The following is a 21420-nucleotide window of genomic DNA, read 5'->3' as shown; positions in this document are numbered from 1 at the left end:
CCTTATTTGTGTTTTAAAGTGTAATTGACACCATTACAATGCACAAGTTAACAGTAATCCCTAAAACAGTGGGAGTACTATGTTCTTTCCCTTAAGACAAGGAAAGGCTTGTAAAATGTTTGAAAAAATGTGTTGCTGAAATAAATGGCAAATTTTTGAAGAGAAAATAAAAATAGAATATAGAAGCTGCTGGTCTCCTAGGTAAACTTAAGTATTGACAGGTCTGAATTAATAGAGACTGTTTTTCAAAAGGTTCAGTGTCAGCTGTATATTGCATTTACTCATTCATTCCTACACTACTCTTAAGGGGATTGCTTGATTCCTGACCTGTATGACAGAAAGAAACTTTGCTGTATAATAGAGAAATAATGTCTATTTCATATTCCAAAGCAGAGTCAAATACCAAAGTTGTATCATTTGAGCATTTTGAGGGGATGTACAGATGGGGGTATATTGGACTCAGTTCACAAAACAATTACGGAGTTCTTTATTTGCATCTTCACTGGGCAGACACTAGCTCCTGCTAAAACTGGATTTTAGTCCTGAACCTCTAAGTATTCAACAGAGGGCAGGTTAAAAAGTGCAAATGAGCACTCACTGTGAGTTATCTCCTGAGGGAAGGTGTTGGAGCAGTGTGCCAAGGAGCCTTAAGACTACAGTAAGAATATATATTTTGTGTCAAAGTAGCACATCCTTTGCAGTGCCCTGAAATAATCCTACAAGGTATTCTCCTGAGGCTGTTTAGTCTCAGGACAGATAAGTAGCAGCTGCCAAGACCTAACTGAATGCAGAAATGCTTTACTATACCCACTGCACTGGAGTTTTATCAGACAAGAAATACAGCATTATTTGCCACATATATAGCCTGAAGAAATTCAATGATCATCTTGAGCTGGAGATGGCACCTATTAACTACAGTTTCTTTGAAAGTCAAAAATTATGCTCAGAATCTTATACAAAAATTAAGAAAAGCTGACTCTTCAGACACATAGTTACTGAAAATACAATTTGTTGTCCCTCTGGTATGGTTCCAGAATTGTTACAGAATTTCACAGATCAGTTAATGATTTTGGTGGCAGGAAAAGTTTAGAGACTGTTCATTTATAATGTGTATAATATTTAGTTTGTTTGAAATGTGACAAGTTTTTTGGGTTTTTTGAAAGGGTATAGTGAGCCATATTTTGATCTTCAGAAAACCATTGCATCTTTATAAAATTAAAAAACCTCAGAGACCAAATTCTTGATTGGTTTTGATTTGGTTTTAGCTTTGGTTTTGTTTTTTTTTTTTATTTGACATTACTCTTGCACTATTTTATTTCCTTCTTCCCCCCCCCCTTTTATATAATTTAAATTGTAATATGATTGTAAATAATCATCGTACAGGAAAATTTTCAAAATTAATTCCAAATATTGAACTGTGAAAACAAAAATAGTTCTCCATATATGTCTTTAATATTGCATTTATTTAATTTCAGACTCAAGTATCATTGAAACAAAAATTATTAGGATTTTTTTCTTGTCCTTTAAAAATACATTTTAAACTCACCTGCTATTTGTCTCACCCCCCTCCCCAAGTTTAGAAAATGCTGAAGATTAGACCTACAAAACTGGATGTTATTAACCATACATCTAACATGTAGATAGCTTCACTAAAACTAGATTGTCTGGTTAAATTAGTGAAGCTAAGTGGAGGTGGCATATAAAACTTTGTTGCAATACTTGAATATATTCTATATATCCTATGTAGGAGATTCTAAGTGACAGGCAAAGATGGTTTAAACAGAATAGCCCAAGATAAAGGATCTTCGATTTAGTCATTATTTTTCATTTTTGTATCCCTCTGGGCTTTTTTTTTCCCCACTTCCAGACTGGTGAGGTTCCTACATACAGACATCATAAGTGGAACAGTTAATTCATCTACATGCAATTATTTCTTACAGTCAGTGAAACTGCTGCAATGAGTCAGAGTTTGCAAGTTTGCTCTCATCTTTCTGGCAAGGAGTACCAACAGTTTCACAAGAAAGTCCAATTTCTCAAGTCACAAATCTCAGCCCAATTTTGCTGACAAGTTTGTGCTTTTTAAAGTATTTGAAAGCTGAAGGTTTGAGTTTCATCAGATAAAGAATCCCAACCCTCCAGGGTTTGACTTTTACCTGTTTTAAGTAGATGAAACAGTGGCTTTTAAATTCTTTGCACTATACGACTTCTTCCTGAGCCTGTAGCTTTGTCGCCGGCGCCAGACTGACCCGAGACATTAACAATTCTATGTCTGCTCTCCCAGTTGTGAGCAACATGAATTTTAGCTTTGCCAATGCCCTGTTCCCAAGCATGGAGCAAATCCAGTTGGCTCTGAGCATCTCATTGTGGGAACAAAGTTTTGCTCATTTTGTCATTGGTATTTCAGGACTGTTCTTACATGCATGCACATGCACACACACCAGTTGTTGTTTCCTCACTTTCTCTAACAAAAGGAGAGCTGTTGTCACATTTTTCCTCCTCTCTTGGTTGTATTTGTCGGGCAAAGATCATCATGCTCTGATTTAGTGTTTTCAAATAAGTGTGCCCTCTGGTGCAGTACTCTATTGAGAGACAACATAGCCCAGGCAGGAGAGTTCAGCATGGCCACTAATAAAACACAAGTGCTGCTTTGTCAGGCCACGAGTGATTACTTGAACAAGTGCCAACCAAGAAACCAAACATTAGAGCGCAGCTCTTCAGACCCTCAAGACAAAGGGCCAATTGACTTTCCTCATTAGTTTTTGTGCCAAACATGTAAACACAGTTTCCTCTCTATCTTTGATGCTCAAAACATGCCAGCTTGTTAACATCTTGGGTGGTATGGTGGTTTATGAGCTTGTAAAGACTATTATGTACTGGTGGGTTTTGTCCGAATTGAATAGATTGGCTTATCCTAAGGACGCCCGAAACTGGCATCTTTTTGACAATTTAGAAATTCTATCTTTGCTCTAATAGACTGATGAAACTGCGTGAAAGAAATTTAAAATGCACATGATTTTTCACTGGCACACATGCATGTTAAAGCTTTGTTAAAATTAGGGTTGGTCTCTGGCTCACTGAAAAATAAAAAAAAACCCCTGCTGAATTGATAAGAGAAGCTTTGGCTACATAAATTGCCTGATTAAACCTGGTATGCAACCACAGTGCAGAAATCTCACTGAGATTTTTTGCTTGGTATTCTTTATTTTACACTGCTTTTATTTAGGGGACCTCTGACATTTTAACTTCCTGTGCATTTACTCCAGTCTTTTTTGTTTCCAAATGCTGTGACTATACAAGATAATGGAAATTGGAACAATTTGAAACAACCTGAAATGTTTGTGAAAAGTGTTGAATTTTAGTCAATGCACCGGGAATGTTTTCTGTCTTGGAAATCCCTTTCATATATGGTGTGACTGCTGGCATATATGGTGTGACTGCTGATATTTTACCAAAGTAAAACACTGAGGGTTTCTTAATGTGGCCACTTTATAAACAACTGTGAATGGTGGTGAGCTTAATGAGCTGGCTTCCCTTTTCAGTTCTGCAAATGATATCCATACATTTTAGCTGAAAACTGGAGCTTTTTTTTTTCCACTGTACAAAAATATGATGAGGTTTTTAAAAATGAGACTGATTATTAAGAGAAAAACAACTGAAACCCTCTATTTAACTCACATATCCAACTAAAATTGAAAGGAATTAATTTGCCAGCTTCTGTTTATATTGAAATAAAGAATCATGTAACTTCCCATCCATGGGTCTAATGAGAATTACATTATTGTCAATGAAGAAATGGTGAGAAATAGGCATGAATAAATTATTTTGAATTTCCTTTTAAAGAACTAAAAGATAAAAAAGGGAAAGAAGAATAATACGGTGTTCTGGGATTTTCTTCAGGTCTGTCTCTCTCTCATACACACACATACACACATAGAGAGGGAGAGAGATACATATATCTTTTAAATAAAGGATCGAGCATGGATGGAACTATCAGCAGGCAGGGCAGTGACCCCAGTGGGAGCCCGGCTGCTGCTTTGCTCAATAAAACTAAATGAAAGAAAGGGCTACATGTTTGGTGGAACCTTGGCAGCCAGATCCTTGCATTGAGATTCTCAGTGCCAGTAAAAAATTATTATTAGCTAAACATGAAAGCAAATGTATGGAATCTAATGGCATGTAATATGATGTCTAATAATGAAACTCCAAGAGTCTCCTCCCAGTCTGTCCCACAGACAAGAGCCCCCACTGTCCATGTCTCTGGCTATGAAACTTCTGGCCTGCAGAGTCTTTAGCAGGTGGCTGAGTAGGCACACAGGCTCATCACCTCTTCCCCCTTTCCACTGCAAGGTTGGTTGCGTGAAGTTTGGAGGTGCTCTCTGCAGCTTAAGATTTCTGCCTGGGTTCTGTGTGATTCAGGTCTCAGTCTGCAAGCTCTGTCTCTTTGAGGCTTCCCTGCATCATCTTGAATTAACCCTAACCCAGAGTGCTGTTAATCATCCTCAAGTAGATGGACAAGCAAATGGCTTCCACCCAGAGCAAGCTGGTTTTCCAAGGCAGGTCTGTACAGGAATGATAAGGAAACAATCTCTCAGCTACAGATATGAGCCACCTGAGGGGGCTGATGGTGGGAATCCTGCAACAGATTAAGTTTCAGATGCTTTCAAAGAGTGGTACCCATACTATTCACCTTGAGGGAAAATGAAACAGAGAGTGATGTGCCTTCCTGGGGAAAAAAACCACCTCCGGTACACCAGCAGGGATGGATGAGCAAAGCTGAGGGGAATTTGGTCTGCAGAAAATATTAAAAACACTGTGCAGAATTGTGGTTTCATTCCCAGGGACACTGTCAGGTGCTTGCACAGGTTCAGGATGGACTCCCAGAGGGCCTTCACCATGGTCTGGGGAAAGGGGCAGGGTTAAATCATAAAGAGGTCCACAGGGTCAGTGCTCAGTCCAGGACAGATTGTGAAACAGGAGTTTCATTTCCCAAGAAGGTTTTATTGAATTGCCTCCTCACACAAAATTGTACTGAGAGACTCAAAGCCTGTCCAGTGCCTGGACTCTTCTGAGGCTCTTAAGACTTAAATTGCTCTGGGAACAGCTGCAAGTGGGTCCAAACACTGAAGACTTGTGAGCGTCCAGAATGATCTGAACAATTTCTATGACAGCTGGCAGCTAACTCTCAAAAAAGTCCCCTGAAATTTTCTCAGTGTTTTAAACTATAGCTGCCTTTGGAATTTAAGGAGTTTTCCCTGCAAGTGGAGCTTCTTCCAGGCTTCTCAGTGCTACAGGTAAAGCTAGCTTCCAAAGCAGATTCTCGGTGCAAGGGGCAGTGACAGATTTGGAGGCAAAGTGCATGTAATGTCCATATGAGTAGGGTAGGCAAGCTACTGGTGAAATAAAAGTCAGTGAGATTAAAGGTACTTGTGGTGATGGTTCAGAAAAATATGAGTGGAGGTCTCTTGTCCTCTCCTTCCTCACACTTCATCTCCCTTGCTCATTGCCTTAGGTTACAGGAGTCTCAGTTCCTCCCTGTGTTCCTCCCTCTCCTTCTTCACAGATCTCTACTTCCTCCTTCAAGCCGCTGACTTCCTTCATCTTGATCCTCCCCCAAGAAGAAGTTCCTCTCCCATATTGAGGTACGTGCAGAGACATTTCAGTCATTCAAGTTCTGCTACGTGCTGGCTGTGAGGTTGCCATTGTTTACTCAGAAATGGGTCTTCTGGATATTCCAGATTTTCGAGGTAATGTGGGCCTGCTCTCGGAGTAAGTAAAGCTACTGTCTGAGGCACATGATAACAGCTTTTGCTCAGGACAGAATTTGTATATATGACAGTCTGTGTGAGACAGCTGCAGATATTGCAGGACAATTGTTGTCCTGTGTTGTTCTTTATGTTGTGTTTTCCTTCCACCTTTCCTTTTTCCTTCTGCCTGGATTTGACTGAAAATATCATTGTTACAAACAATATTTTCTGTAACACATTGGATTTGACCATAAACTGAATTTGGCTCTGTACCCCTGTATCGAATGTTTGTTTTACAACCTTCTTAGCCTTTTCACTAAATTTCCTCTATAGAAATAATAATTTCAAAATGTGTTTCAAATAGCTGTACATTTTTGATTGCCTGATGTTCAGGGTGAGTACATTAATACTGTTCAAAATGCTGTTTGCAGTATTTCGGGCATCTCAACACTGGAATTTCAGCAATCGAATTTGACCTACCGAACCCTGCACGCAAATCCCTTGAATCGATTGCACCACACAAAGCAAAGTCTGCTGTAGTGTTGCTGCTAGAGTGAAAATTGAAGAGTAGGTTATTGGTGCTCTTTTGCTACCAAGTTCACCATGACAAAATCATGAGCTCGTGATAGACCATATAATGAAACTCTCAGCATTTCGATGTAGAAGCTAAGACCAATACCTTGACCTTTCAGGACTAGCAAAATGGATACAGGAATTGTGGAAAAGGTGTCTGTTCTTATCCTAAGTCAGGCAGATAGATAGGGCCATTGCAGACAAGAAACACCATTCTAGATGTTTTACAATGGTTTCCTACTGAATTTCAGCATTGTAGTGAAATGGTGAATTTCAGGCAAAATGAATTTCAAACATCACTGTGACAGAATAATCACTGCATAGGGGCAGGGAAGAGAGTCCCTGTGAGAAATCACTTTCTGTTAGCTTTGTCACCAGCTAACTGCAAAACAAAATGATCATCAGTAGATCAGAAAGATGAAAGTTTAAGTTTAAAAAAAAAAGGTATAAAAGCATATATATCTGCCTTGCTTCCAGATTTAGGCTCTATCTGAGTGTTACTCATCTGATCATCTGCAGCAGAGTTTGTTGTTAGAGATTTGTAGGTTCTCAGAGGTAGGGAGATTGCTCAAGCTCTAGCAAAAACAACTGGTCAAAGTATGCATTAAATCACATTGGAAGCATGTGAAAATTACTTCTTAGATTCTTCAAGTTTTTCTCCTCCTTTGTGTATACAGCAAAGTAGCACAAAATGCCATTTATGAGGTCTACTGGTGAGAAGAATGTATATGACAGTAGGTGTCGGATTCTTTTCTTGGTAGGGTTCATCCTCTCTTCTTCAAATCCTCAGTGATTATGTAGTGAATTATTAATGGCAAGGTAAATGCAGTTATTCTGGTGGAAAAGAAAAAAGATGTGTACTGTTATTATGACTGAGAAATTGTTACATGGAAAAAGGATAGGCTGTCATTTACAAACCATTTTTCTATTTAAGGTTCTCTCACTCTCTTATTCCTCCCTAAGTAGTTTCACACAAAATTGAGAGACTGGGAGAAGGATAAAATTTCTTATTTAAAGGTCACTCAATGCAATGGAGGGACTCCCGTTGGGCCTATCCTTGCAATGCTGCCTCAGAGCAGGATCATGTTCGATCCCTTTTGGGTCAGGGCAATCAGAATAAAGACTATCCAAAGACATTTGGTAAAGGGGAAACTGTCACCTTTTATTTTTATTTTTTTAATGAAATAAAAAGATGATTTTACAGAAGAAACCATTTTCAATAAGCCTAGTCAGAGAAGTGAAAGAGAGTCTAGAAATATGATCCCCAGAAAAACAGTCTATGACTACTGGTATTTAAATAGTACAGGATACAAAAAATATCCTTTTTTTCTTCAAGTGCCTCCCCAAATTGCAGGGGTGTTACAGACATTTCATGATACTGATTGTTTTATTGATTTGAGAATATTTTCTCTCTGTTGTAAACAAAACAATTCAAATTCTCTAAAAAAGCGCAGAAATTAGTATTTTCCTATTTCTGAATGCTTTGTCACCTGTAGTTTATCTACCTCATATACTTTTGTCCAATCTTCCCCGTTGACAGCCTTTGTATGTCATCTGCACTCAAACCAGAACAAGTAGAACTATGGTGTGATCTCTTTGTTTATAAGATTACTATTTATACTCTATTGCCATCCTTGCTTATTGAAGAGCACCTGGCAAAATGGGATCCCAATCTGCTTTCAGGCTGTAGGAATACTCACTACAATGTGGCAACAACACAATTAGTTTCTAGATGCCTGTGCACATACATAAAGAAGTTCTGTGGGTTTCAGAGTAATATGTTACTCTTCTAGAAAAATCTTATTTTTCTCTGAAGCCAAGCTTTTTAAGGAGTTAGAAATATAGTCTTTGTTCTTTCTAATGCACAGTTTTATTCTTCTCATAGAAAATAATCATTCTGCTTTATTAAACCCATAAAAACTTGAAGGTTACAAAACCTACTGGAGAATGTTTGCACTCAACAGTGCCTTCTTCTAAGTAGCAATGAGGGTGGCTGCATAGTTAAGATTTCTGATCTGATCATTTATTTAAGCTATTACATGATTGAATTTTGTTCTGGTTTGTATTCAGGCAGCTTCTCCAAGTATGTTAGAGATATCATACACTGAAATTCCAAAGTGGGTGCAGGGCTCCCTACTTTTGTTCTTCTGCACTGATAGTTTTTAAAATGAAAGCTTTAATCTGTATTATATAGGATCATTAATTTCTGCATTTTACACTTGAGCAACAGCATTCTGATTATCTGCTGCAATGAAAAATAAGCAGCCCTGCTCCTGCAGACTTAATTACTTACTGCAGGGCCCATCCCTTCCTAGTTATGGCACGCAATCTGTAAATGGGGTCAAAAACATTATTAAAAACCAAATTACCCACTGGATGGAGAAAACAAACATACAACTGTGACCTAGAGGACCTCACCAACATAAGAGGCAAGGCTAGCTGCACACATTACACAGCTCTGCTCTCAGACAAGAGAATAAGCGGCCAGATGAGCTCACCACCCAGGATAGCCATGCATGCTGTCATGGTATAAAGTGTGTTCTGCCTAAGTGTTTTATAAACGGCGGAAGTGACTGATATGGAAATGCACCCAAGTGCTTTGGAGAATGTGCCTGCTGAAGAGGTGCCTAGATACAGTGGGGATTTCTAGAAAAGCTGATTTTAGCAGGAAGGACCAGGAATGGTTCCCTAGAATCTCACTGTGTGGCCCTCTTGAAAATTAAGCTCTGTATACCAGATCCTTGTAAAAGTGTGATTCAGCCTCGAAGAAAATTAGATATAGACTTTCAATAAGGTAAATATATTGTATCTACAATTCTTTAGAAATAGTACTGGTTGCATTTTAGAGCAAGCAATAGGAGTTATGAAGGATTTGGGAAATTTTAAAAGTCTATAAAATGCAGTAGTGCTTACAGAAACAGATAAAAATGAAACAGCAAACAGACTGACTCCTTTTAAAAAATAGTAACTTGTTTAAACACAGTGTAGAAGAATGTGTCATATTTATACAATTTCCCTAGCTGAATGGATGAAAAAAATGGATCTGAGATGGAATTTTCCATGTCTAAAAGTCTAATGGCTGGTAATAGAATTGTAAACTATAAATGAAATGCTGATCCATTTATATTAACAGAGATACAATATTTACTTGCAATATTTCTAGCAGTAGCATGCTAAGCTAATTTATAAGACAAGGGGACAAGGAATCTCTTGTTTTGAAATCACATAAAAAGCAATAATAAAACAATAAAATATTTAAAGTGCATACAAGGAAAATAAGTCCATAAAACATACAGTTAACATTAAAAAATGATTCAGTACCATTTGGAATTTATCTATTTGAATATGCTGTATTTAATTAATTGTAAGCACTGAAAATTGCTGAAGCTTAAAAATATTATTCAGTCCAGAACATAATAGTATAATATTTTTTCTATGAAATAAAAACATTATAAATTCTAAATAATAAAACTCCAGGAAATGGTGAGGGTTGCAACAAAACAGTAGTAAGTTATCAACATGCAAAAATATGAGAGATGCAAATAGTCTATAATCATGTAGATATCAAGAGGAGTTCCATAGTAAAGTTTGTGCTGTAATTTTAAACCTGAAGAAGCATTACAATAATTTAATTTACATTTGCTGAATTCCATCTGCAAGTCCAGCAGAATGAATCTTCATGGGGTAGGATTTTTTCCCCCTTTAATCAGCTGCTAATGTTTTTCTATGACCTTGTGCTGCTGAGCTGCTGCTCTGCTTTCCTGACATGTCCATCTGGATAGATACCCATGATCCATCCATGATACCTCTTGCCCACTGAACTGAGATTTCAGACAGAAGTCACATGGACATTTTCCTATTGAACACAGAAGGGCTTGTCCTCAGTTGGTCAGAGCACGATGCAAATAACACCAAGGTTGGGGGTTCGATCCCCGTGTGGGCCATTCATCTATGCGATGGATGATGACTTGATGATCTTGGTGGGCTCTTTCCAAATTAGAATGTTCTGTGATTGTGACTGTGTGATATCTGAGCTGTGGACCTCCCTCTTCTTTGCTTTCTGGCACTACCTGTCTGTTCCCAAGCTCACCGGGAGCCCCTGAGAAGATGGAGATGGTGAAGGGAAGGATAGCAGTGTAGATGAAGAGCTGGGGGGAGAGCTGCAGTGCTCCAGCAATCCAAGGGGTGGCACAGGGAGGTTAGAGAAGGGAAGATGCACTTTAAGACAGATATTTATGGAAATGGGGATTTGTTCAAGGATTGGGAGGACTGGAAGGACTAGCAGGACTGAGGGTGGCTTTCAGCCTTGGAGGACAGCCTTGTGTGGGTACAAAAGGTGTGACAGCGGGGAGCTGGTGCTGTGCTCAAGGGCAGAGAGAGAGAACAGGCTGACTCATCTGAGCAAAAGCACAATAAGGACACACTTGCAGATTCCTCAGGTGGCAGCTGGCTCCCCTGGAGCTTGGCTCAACACCACTGCATACAGAGTGTCCAAGTGGGCACAGCTTTAGCGGCCCAGCTCTGAGCAGAGGTGTTGGTGCCTGAGGGACTGCTTGGACAGGGAGAGCGGTGAGCTTGCTATCCCAAACTCCTGCTGCGGCTCCTCAGCAGCCTGTGCTGCTCCCCACAGGGAGAGCTGCGGGCTGACCTGAGCCTGGTGTCTGCTGGCAGGAACCTGAGAGCAGAGACCCCAGGCCGGCCAGGGTGCCCCCAGCTCTGCCGTGGCAGGGGACAGCACTCCTGGCGTGCTGCAGCAGGTCGCACCTCACCTTGTCCCCACATCTTCTCCTCCTTCTGTATATGATTTCCAGAATGAAAATGCAATAGCCCTGTCAAGCTGTTGAATTGGGGATGAGAGGAAATGTTTCAGAAACACAAGATGATCAGTGCAACAACCTGAGTAATTGACAGCATCCTCTCTATTTTTATTTTCCTGATGTGATTCATTGTTGCAGGAGCAGCCTTTCAAGGAGAAAGCCTAAAGTACTGTTCTTGCTGTTGTTACAAGGGCTACTTGCTTAAATATTTTTTCATAATTAAGCTTGTCAGGTCTGTGTCTGGATTTGCAGGCCAATACTCGATATTTACTTTCATATTCCTTAGGTCAAGGAAACTGCAAAGCCATTAGGTAAAAGAAATTAATGCAAGCTATGACCAGTGCCTGACTACATGCTCCAGGAGGAGCCTTAAATAAAATCCCAGCATTTCCCTAATATTTGCACAATGACAGTAGATTTTTTGTTTATACCTCCATCTCAAAGCATTCCTGGAGCAACATGCACAGCCGTGGTTGCAAAGCTGAGTCCTGCAACAGCACTGTGACTGTACAGAGATTTTTTACAAATTTTTAACTCTTTTAGAGAAAGATTAGGAGAAAAATACTTAAGTTTCTTTTACATTCCCCTGGAGGGCTTTCTAACTCTCCTTGGCATAGAGGACCAAAGACAGCTTGAACTGCTCGGCACATTCAATGGAAGCCAATCATTCCCATTATTTTTTGTCGTTCAGCAGAGCTGGGGTCTCTGTTTTGCTCAAGTCTTCCAACTCTCTCACAGATCATCTTCCTGCCATTCCCTGAGATTTTTCCCTTGGTCTCTAAGACAGTTTAGCTCCATTTCCATTCTCCTTGCTGTGGCTTCTTTAAATACATAAAAGTTTATCCCGAAATTTCCAGGGTAGGTATTTGTGCCTTTGCTGAGAAAACCTGATTTTTATTGGCCAGTTAGCAATCACTCACAGTTGAGATTTTTTTTTTTTTTTTAATTGTTATCTGTGTGTCATTGTTTGAGTATCTTTCGGTATTAGATTGTATGTTGGATGTGTAAAATGTCACTGGCTCATTTTAATTATTGGTCACCCCACAAATGAACCTCTTCAAGAGATGCATTGCTTTGCAGGTAGAACTGAAATTATGTCTAGAAACCTCCATGTTTGTGATCACACAGCATCAAGAGATCAAATTTTTGTCATTAATCTCATCAGTTTTAATGTTTCTTATGAAGTACCAGGTCCTACAAATCTGAGGAGATGAAAATCTGAGATTTTGGAAAAAATTTAAAAAAACTCACACCATTTTTTGTGATATAGGAAGCTAAAAATTAGACTGTAAAGCCTCACAAAGCATAAACATTTTAAGACAAGGGTCCCAAGGAAGTGGAATGCACAAGTATAGAGCAGAGAGGGTTCTAATCTTGCCATTTGTAAAGAAGCGTATTATGACTAGTCAATACTTGGAGTCACTAAGCTCATCTCGGGAATGAAATGTGATTGTGAATGCACATAAACAAAGAGGAGAAAAGATGTCTGGAAACACTGGCTGCTATGTTTTACTTAGTGGTGTGCTTTGTGTTTTATTTTACACAGAAATTCTTCGTTTTATTTTACTCTCTTGTTAATTCTCACAGTCAGTGGTGTATGGTTCATTCTGGAGTCATAGAAATTGGCTTCTTGCCTTGGGTTGTCTCTCAGTCATGCCATTTCTAGAATGAAAGCTCAGCAAACAGCACCGAGGCACACACTATGAGACAGGAGGTCTGAACACAGCTCTGGGGAGGAAGAAGTCGTTACATTCACAGCCAGTGCTTGGTCAATGGGTTTTGCAGAAAAGAACGCACGGGGATTGCTCCTCTCTCTGGCATGCTCAGTGCTGTTTTCAATGACAAAAAAGTCATGCCATCCCTTCCACAGATTCCTCACTAAAATAAGACATCTGTCAGCTGGACTAAGCCAGGCTTGAGTTTAAAACCTGTACAAATAGTGCAACAGACTCATGGCTTCACACTGAAAGAGAGTAGGTTTAGATTAGCTATTAGGAAGAAATTCTTTACTCCTAGAGAATGCTGAGGCACTGGCACAGGTTGTGCAGAGAAACTGCAGATGTCCCATCCTTGGAAGTGTCCAAAGCCAGGTTGGATGGGGGTTTGAGCAACCTGGTCTAGTGAAAGGTGTCCCTGATCCATGGCAAAGGGGTTGGAATTAGGTGATCTTTAAGGTTCCTTTAGTTTTGCATGGAGCAATTCTCAGTCCCTGAAATGTCTACCACTTTTGTTTAAATAATCTTAATTAGAAATTATTTCCTCTTCAGTCCATTTTCTTTAGCACCCTGTGCTGTGATAACTGGTGAAACATGCTTTCAAGTCTTGGGACTAGAGAGGAAAAAGCAAATTAATTCTGTGGGAAAACTTTGTTTAACGCAATGCTTATAAGAGATGGTATTTATGACAAATCAGTTACCTGATGTGCTTTGAAAGATTGCAAGAAAAATGTCCAGGGACTTAAGAAAAATTTTTTTGAGGTTTAGAAGAAAAATCACCCCTTGGAAAGCTAAAATGGCTTCATTGTTGGAATCCAGCAACACTGATCTTGTTTCAGAAGCCCATTTAGTATTTGCATTAATTTCTTCTAACAACACAGGGTTTTTTCTTTTTTTTTCCTTGAGATGTAAAGTAAAGCCAACTCAAATGAACTTCAAAAATATATTAATGAAGTTTTATGGTAGACTCAAAATTTAAAAATAATATAGCCAACTTGCATGAAAGATAAATTGAGTCCATCCTAGCATTTAAGAGAATTTCTGTTATGAACTTAATGTTTAAAAGTAAAAAGCGCTGGTAAAAACAGTGTATATTTTAATCTAATACTTTTAGAATATTTTCAAATGTTTCAGGCCATTAGATATATATAATATGTGAAATGAGATGATGAACCTTGCAAAGTGCCTATCTACATACTCCCATAGAACAGACTTAAATAAATTGCCAATAGATACAGAATGCAAATGGAAGAAAGTACTGATAAAGACAAAACCATGCATGTCAACAACACCATTCAAACTGGTGTACTTAATTAAAAAAGTGAAGTAAATTAAAATCAAAACAACAGTGTAGCATGTACAAATGCTGGAATAATCATTAGGCCTTGCTGAATAATGAAGGAGTAAAGAATTTTTTTTCAACTGAAACAGCAGGGGTGATACATTACACAAAGCAACAATCTACAACAATATGACAATTGAATTACTTCAGCCCCATTAGGCAGGTGCAGAAGAATAATTAACATGAATTTCTTCAATGGAAAAGAAAAAAACACAAACTTTTTTCTAGTACAAACTGCTATTTTTTCCCTCCAAAATGATGAGAAAATATGCCAACGAGCAGACTGATTAAAATGAAACCTTTATGCTTATCCTCTATGTGAGACTCTCTAATTGTAGAATAAAATATGTACACAGTGTATTTTCTCATAGTGTGACAGTGTTAAAACAGGTCACCACGGTTCACATCAGCTTTTGGTCTTCTGCTGAGGCATAAGCATTGACTGTTCATTTCAAAAATATAATGCAAAAGGGAAGAGTTTTTGAATTTTCAAGCTCAGATATTCAGTCAGGCCTCAGGTCTCATTCAATATCTTCTTTTCCCTTTCAAATTCAAAATAAGCGTGTGACCTCCAAGTTCAATCTGAGCAACAACTGTTCTATAAATCACAAGAAGGAGTGAACAAATTTCATAATATCTCATGAACTGTAAGTTGTTTCCTAAACTCCAGATGCATCCAATGTTTTTCCCATCGGAGTTCTACTAAAATAATTCTAAATAGATGTTTTGAAAGAGATTGGAGACAGACAGTAATGCAGTTTACTGAGGGACATTTTATTTTTTTCCTTTATAATCAAAGAGATGGGTAAACACTAGCAGTGGTCATGTTAGAAATATATTCATTAAAGATGCGGCCATAATATCTCAAGTGATCGAGTTAGCATACTGTCTTGGGGTGACTTCATGATGCTGTATCCCCTGTCGCTTGCACTATGCCAGACATGAATCCTGTGCCTCTCTGTGTCTTTAAGCTGTTTCTCAGGAGAGGGGGGAGAGAAGCCAGGCACATTTTTCAGAGCGGTTTGTGCTCAGGGACACACACTCACCCGCGTTCTTACAGCTGCGGAGCTGAGGAAGCACCTTCCTGCTTTTTCCCAGCTCTCGGCTCTCTGCAGCAGGGAAGAGTGGCATTCTCTTGCTCTTTAGCTAGCTTCTTGTTCATTAGCTAAAGCATGGAGTTTCCTGGGACTTTGGCTTCTTCTTTTTCTTCTTTTCTGGACTGTTCAGCAACACCAGAATATCACCAGGAGGTCCTACACCAGGGCCTGGAGGGGCCCACGCCAAACCCCAGCTCTGGAGAGGGCAGAGCCACACCCACACAAAGGACTCTGAATTTACCAGGTTCTCTCCACAGTGAGAGGTTTTATTATTTAACATCATTCTTCTTCCATGCCTGCGTGCACTTTGCTTGTTAAATAAATAGGGGTTTTTTCATTTTCCTCCCAGGAATTTCTTTCTGAACCTGGTGGGGGAGGGGCTGCTGAAATCTGCCTTCTAAGAGAGGGACATTCATTTCGGATGTTTTTCCTCAAAATTTGTCTCAAACCAGGACACATAATTAAGAAGCTGCTGCTACAGCCAGAGAGACTGTGGAAGGACAAATGATCATTTTATGAGCCAAGGTTGTGTGCTCTGGTAGCTTTAACTAAGCCATTTTACCTTGTCCGTGCAATAGTCTGTGAGGAGCTGAAGACCCCTGGGTCTGTCAAACAATATGTCCTGTCTACAGCATCTCCTACCACCCTAGTTGCCCATGGTCTTTGCACAGCTGGTGGGCTGCTGGTGCTACCCTCCGTCCTGAACACGTCTATAACCCACTGCTGCATGTCCAGGTGTCTGCATTACAGCTCATCAGAAGCACTGGACTCTTCCTCTCCTCTACCACTTGACTAGATATATGACCATAGCATAGTTTTTAGAGATACATATGCTTCCATTCTTGTAAGTTGAGTTGTTGGGATCAAGTATTGCTAGAAACAAATTTCCACTTTGAATCAGGAATACGCAACTACCACCTCTCAATTAAATGGGATTAATTTTCCTTTGAGAGCTGGGAGTTCCATAAGTATTTGAGGCTGCTCTATGGGCTACATATATTTTCTCATGTTTGGGTTTTTTTAATTATAAACTTTCTAAATTCAATCATCTTTTATTTTTCTAAAAACACCAAAGACTAGAGAGCTTTAGAGAGTTGGAATGCTTCCTTTGAAAAAAGGAGTGATGCTTTGGGACAAAAAAAATTTAAGAAATGGAATGAAAACATAGTAGTTACCACCATGTAAGCAGATGTTTGATACTTTTTTCTGGTTGGATCAATTCTGCTGCTATTTGAATCAGGGGGTCTTTAAACAACTCATTTCTGGACCCATGAATGCTTATTTTGTAGATATCCTGCATGTAGTGCTCATTCCCTAAATATCCATGTTGATATACCTTTTCTTCTATCCCTCTACATCTTAAGACAGACTCATATCTGGAGTGGTCTGTCTGCTTCAGTGACCTCTAATGTTCTAAGACACCGCTGATGGCATTTTTCCATTTAAATGTTGATGCACTTGCAGATACATCTTATTTTGATCCCATACCCTCAAGTTATAAAAGCTATGTTGACAGCCTGGCAGAAACTATGGAGAAACCACAGACAGTGAATGGACTGGTTCTGCTGCAGTGACCTGGGAATGCCAGCATGGACAAGGATCTGTTAAAGCAGGTGCTGCAGAGATAAAACCCCTAGGATAGCTTACAATGTTAAAAAAATATACAAAGAGTAAGTAGTATTGGGAGTCCTGCTACTACTCTACAAGACCTCTGCCACAACATGGATAGCACTAAAACCATTCACTCCAGAGAAGATGAAAGAGCCCAGAGGGGCCAACATCCCTTTTCTGCACAAACTCTGAAGCAGCCTACAAAGGACAGAAGCTGCAAACTCCCACAGCTGCCCAGCCTGTTACTGAGTTGGGGAAAGAGATGGAGAGATGTGGCTGACAGCATTTTGTGCTGCACTACAAAAATAGTGGGCTATAGAAGTGTCATAACCATTTTATTCAAGGTAGTAAATGGCTGATGCTATTTTGGTCTTATGTGGTTTACTTAGTGTGTCTAAGCTTCCTTGTCTTTTATCACTGCTCCAATTTCCATACAGCTAGAAGTCAATTTTATATGGGCTGTTTTTCTTAGAATGGAATTTTAAGAAATTTCTATTTTGCAGCTTCCGGCCAAACCATTTTTCCCCCATCCTTGTTTCAGTATTACTGGCTGCTGTGTTACCCTTCCAGATAACTGGGTAAACCCATTGCTCCCCAGCTCAAGGCAATAGCAGACATTTGCCTGGACACAAGCATCAGGCAGTAACTCTTGCTGCTAAACAACCCAAGACTTGTTAAGGGGAAAAATATTTATAAGCTCAGGAAAGTGTAGGGAGATATTGTGAGGTGGTTGCTGTGGTGATTAGACCCACTATGATGTCCATTTCTTACATGTCTCAGCTGCTTCATCCAGTGCAGATATCCTGCAGCCAGGAATATGGTCTTACTGGAGAAGTCTCTGGGTCGGGAACAGCAAAATATTGGACTAGAGAAGGGGTCATCTCTAGAGGAGAGAAGAAGAGGTAGACAAGGTAGCTAAAAATACATAATAGACATATAAACAAAAAATGATTGAAGGAGTTGACACAAAAGTAGGCAATTCTAGAGAGGGCTGTTTCATTCAAAGAAATGAATGAAACCTCTGCAGCTCAGTTATAACCTTGTCAAGCCATGCAACCTGTTGAGAAGGTTTCAGTCTGGCAACATCATCACACTGTTCCAAGTTCCTGCTACAGACCTTCACTCTGCATTCCAGCCCAGCAGGAACTCATCTTTGTTTTCATTAGGAAAGACAAAAGATCCTTCTGACAGTTTTCTGTCCCTTGAATCACTGACGTACTATATAAATATGATGCCTATCTATTTATTATCAGACCTGACCAGGTATGCATGGGTTTTTCTAGGGCTCAGGTATTTTACTTTTTCCAGGGTTCAGGCATTGTAGTTTTTCCATTCAGTTCCAACACGAATACATTATTTTGTTGGTGATGTGCATAGAAAAAGCCTGTCCTGCCTTCTGGCAGTGTTCAGTGGTGACTACAGAGTTAGTTAATGGGCAGTTACATGTTTCAGACTAGAAAAAGCAGTCCAGGTGAACCGTTTGCTAATCCAGCCTTTGAATCCTGCCTCTTCAAAAACTTTCATGCATACCTTGGCACTCTGGGGACACTTTCACTGAACAAAGGTACAGTGTATCAAGAACACTTTTATTTAAAACTGTTTCTGAAGGAGAATTGGAAGTTTAGAGTATTTTTGTTTGGGACTCCCTCCTTCACTCCCACATCTACAATATATTCCTGGGCAATAAAAAGAACTAGCCAGTGCTTCCCTTTATTTCCAGCCCTCTTTGCAATGTCCATGCAATCACTGAAAATTTATAGGAACAGAGTAAGAGGCCCATAATCTTATAGCCTAAGGGGGCAAAACTGATGGAGGAGAAGACCTGCTTAATGCATTTTGCCCTACAACCAATTTCATGTAGAATACGTGAACCATTTGGTATGGCCCTCCCTACCTCACAGACTCTGTCCTCTGAAGTAGCTGTCAGGATCACCAGCTTAGAAAGTAATACTTGCTGGCTTACTTTCCAGCTTTATTTATGGCTTTCTAAGAATAAAAATTATGAAAGTATCTCTCCCATGATCCTGCTCTGGGGGTGCAGCTTCTGAGGTGGATGGGTTTGAGTCCCATTTAATAAAGAAGGGAATAGAATACTGGATACACATCTAATTTCCAACCTTTGCTAGATGAACCCTCTGAGAATAGCTTGATTATTGTGATGAAGGAGAACCAGCACCTGAGCAGGAGATAATACTTCTCTGTGGTGCTATTTTAGTTGGTTTCATTTGGGAATTCTCTGTCAGGAGCCAGAATGAAAAATGGAGCTCCATATAAATCAAATGGACATACGTTAAGCCTACTCCAGGGTTAATGCCCCCTGTGCCAAATATTTGAATACAACTCCTATTTGTCAGACAATGTTAGACTGACACACCCAGTCTGTATTTGTCTCATCAGAAGTAAATTCTAAGTTATAATAAAAGTGCGAACTCATAGCCATGGCAGATATTTTTTTGCCTGCATCATACGAATGATCACATGGTGTTATTTGTCATGATGACCTAAGCATCATACTTAGGAGATGAACTACATTCATGTTATCTGTGAACACCATGTTCTTGCTCCTCCCTTTCCCACCCCCAATTTATTTGGAGAATAATAAACAGGCTTTTTAAAACAGAGTGAAAAATCTCCTGAATATTTATTCCCATTAAAAGTGTATTTTTTTTCTTTCTATGAATATTTTTCAAATAACAATGCTTTCAGCTGGTTTGCTTATAATAAAGGCTGCAAACATTACTAAAGAAGTTGGCAGCTTTTATTCACAAGAGAGTTTTCTCTGGAAGGGAAGGAAACTGTTTGGTGAATCCTCTTTCTTGCTTACCCCCAGCAGTTATCACTGCATATAATGAGGTTGGATGAGCCCTGAAGGAAGTAGGAATGTTTGTCACTATACGAGCATGTTAGAAATGCCAAGTTAGTGTGACTAATGGATAAGACAGAAAGCAAAGCCAGTGATCTAAGATGAATAGAAGCATTAGAGGGAAAACCAGGAATGCAAATCTCACTTTGTTAGAAACACAGACCTTATGTCTGCTCCAGAGTTTTGTTTCATCAGCTCTTATAGCTTATGGGTTCCTTCACTGCACAGAGCAACTGTAAATCCTGCAAAAACTGGGAGAGGTAGAGCCTGTAGAAGCTGATGTTTGTATTCAAAGTTGCTTGATGGAAGCTGCTAAGTGATACTGAAAATGCTGGCAGGAATCCCAGAGTTTGGAGGGAATTTCCATGTGCTGACTCAGACATGAATTTAAGCTCACTGGAGTGCTACACCTGATCCTACTGATTTATGAAATCTGGAAGCAAGACTGAATTTGAAGTGAACTACTGATATTCTTAACAGCACGTGTAGAAGACACAAAAAGAAGGAGTTGTGCATCCAAACACACAGTATATAGCTCCCTATCATATAATTTACTCTCTGAAGAAAAATTAGAAAGAAACTCACTGAAAAATAAGTCAAGCAACATCATCCAGGAACAGGGGCAGCAAAATTCTTGCCCTTCCAAATTGACAAAACAGATTAACAGCTGTTGAGTCAGCTACAGAGAATCAGCTCTGATCAAAATATGTTGCTGCTGGAAATACCTTAAATTCAGAAGAGAGTACTGGGTGCTTTAAGTCTTGCTGTTTCTGGAACTGTCTTCTTTATATGTCACTTTTAGCAAAACAAACCTCTATACTTACATGTCAATATGGAAGTTAAAGCTTAAAAAGTTTAATAAGCTTTGTAGATACACTAGTTCAAAATTACTAATGAGAAATCATTTGTCCAACAATTCTAGTGAAAATGGAAACTCTGGATTTCAGGGTAGATGTAGTAGTAAGATGACTTTTCAGAAGCAGGAGGCCAAGCAGGGCCCATCCCAGCCCCTGTGAGAGCAATTCATTTGAGTTGCAGGGCAATAATGGGAAGAAACCCTTGGTTAACTAACAGTTATGTAGTCCTATGGGAAACTTGCAGACAAATTCTCCCAACCCTGCTTTTACTATTTCCCTTCTCGTTGGCAAGAAAGAGCTGCTTGCTGGTTATATCTTTATTATCCAGTAATGCTTTAAAACACTTTAACATCTCTGTTTATATGGGAAACATCATCTCCATCTTTCCAAAAATCTTTGAAAACTTATCACCAAGCACAAGATCTATTTTTCAGACTCTGGTTGGTACTGTTCATGTCTAGAGCTAATGAAACAATTCAGAAAAATTCATTTAATAAACTACATCTCTGTCTGCTCATCTCTGTGGCTCATCAAATGCATCATGGTTTTCTCAAATTTCTTGTTGATTTGAAATTTTTATGAAAAACACCTTACACAGAGTTCTTAATGCTTCAATCATTTCTCAGCAGTCTCTTGCAAATCTTCAGTGTTTCAGCATCAAGCTTATGATTGGATGTAAACCTGGAAGGTTGCTGAGACTGATTAGAACATCTTCCCAGTCTAACCCTTGCAATTACAAATTGGAAATGTTTGTGTCTGTACAGGAGATTGGTTAATTTTTTTTTCCTTTTCTGCTATTAA

The sequence above is a fragment of the Aphelocoma coerulescens genome, chromosome 2, assembly GCF_041296385.1.
Source record: "Aphelocoma coerulescens isolate FSJ_1873_10779 chromosome 2, UR_Acoe_1.0, whole genome shotgun sequence".
NCBI lineage: Eukaryota > Metazoa > Chordata > Aves > Passeriformes > Corvidae > Aphelocoma > Aphelocoma coerulescens.
Note: the sequence above shows the minus strand (reverse complement) of the source record.